The following is a 1,218-nucleotide window of genomic DNA, read 5'->3' as shown; positions in this document are numbered from 1 at the left end:
GGCCTCCCCATGAGAAATTTGGGTGGTTCCTCCAACCTGCATTATAAGTGTTACTATATGGATTTTTTTGAGGTCGAGGATTATTGCCCATATAATTTAATTGCTCGTTATCCATGTTGTGGCCATAAGGTTGGTATTCCGAATGGCTTGTTCCAACTCCACTTGCTTCGCACTGCATTACTGGGTGAACTTGTGAAGAACTAAGAAAACCATCAATTTTCTTATTCAATAGTTCTACTTGATTAGAGAGCATGGTGACCGAATCGATGTTATAAACATCGGCTATTTTCGTTGGCTTTTTCCTCATAACTTGCCACTGATAGTTATTCAATGACATCTCCTCTATGAACTCATAAGCATCTTTAGGTGTTTTATTATTGATGGTTCCGCCAGCAGCTGTGTCAACCATTTGCCGAGTTGAAGGATTCAGGCCATTATGGAATGTTTGAACCTGAAGCCAAAGCGGTAACCCATGGTGAGGCCACCTTCTCAAAAGGTCATTGTATCTCTCCCATGCATCGTAGAGTGTTTCTAAATCCATCTGCACAAAAGAAGAGATATCATTATGTAATTTAGCTGTTTTAGCCGGCGGAAAATATTGTAGTAAAAATTTTTTGATCATTTGTTCCCAAGTAGTAATTGACCCTCGTAGTAACGAGTTCAACCACTGTTTAGCTTTGTTCCTCAATGAGAAAGGGAATAACCGAAGATGAATGGAATCGTCAGAAACACTATTAATTTTAAATGTATCCCGTAGTTTCAAAAAGTTTGCTAAGTGAGCGTTGGGATCTTCATCCTGCAAACCATCAAACTGAACAAACTGTTGTATCATTTGAATTATGTTAGGTTTCAGTTCAAAAGTATTTGCAGCTATAGCAGGCCTAACTATGCTTCATTCAGTTCCTGTTAAAGAAGGTTTAGCATAATCATACATAGTGCGTGGAGCAAAATTTTGATTAGCTGCAATTGCAGGAGGTCGTTGATTGTCTTGGTTTTTAGCCATCTCTTCGGTTGGGGGTTGAGTATCGTCTTCTTGCTCGTTCGCTGTGTATCTTAGGCTTCACCTTATTTCTCTTTGGTTTTTACGAACTGTGCGATCGATTTCTTCGTCAAAAAGTAGTGGTCCTGACGGGTTTCTTCTAGTCATAAACTAAAAAAAAACTGCCAGAAGAAAGACAAAGAAAATCAGTAAATTAGAATAAAATTAAAAATAAAATT

At 38.2% G+C, this 1,218-nt stretch overlaps 1 non-coding gene across 1 annotated transcript; it reads left to right on the top strand.

Moving 5' to 3' along the window:
• Window positions 1-467: 467 nt before the first annotated feature.
• LOC121209265 (small nucleolar RNA R71) lies at window positions 468-573 on the top strand. Its single transcript, XR_005904381.1, has one exon. It is a non-coding gene; the product is annotated as a small nucleolar RNA R71 (small nucleolar RNA).
• The last annotated feature ends 645 nt before the right edge of the window (window positions 574-1,218 follow it).

This window comes from Gossypium hirsutum, chromosome A10 (assembly GCF_007990345.1).
Source record: "Gossypium hirsutum isolate 1008001.06 chromosome A10, Gossypium_hirsutum_v2.1, whole genome shotgun sequence".
Taxonomy (NCBI): domain Eukaryota; kingdom Viridiplantae; phylum Streptophyta; class Magnoliopsida; order Malvales; family Malvaceae; genus Gossypium; species Gossypium hirsutum.
This window is presented reverse-complemented; position numbering and strand designations above follow the sequence as displayed.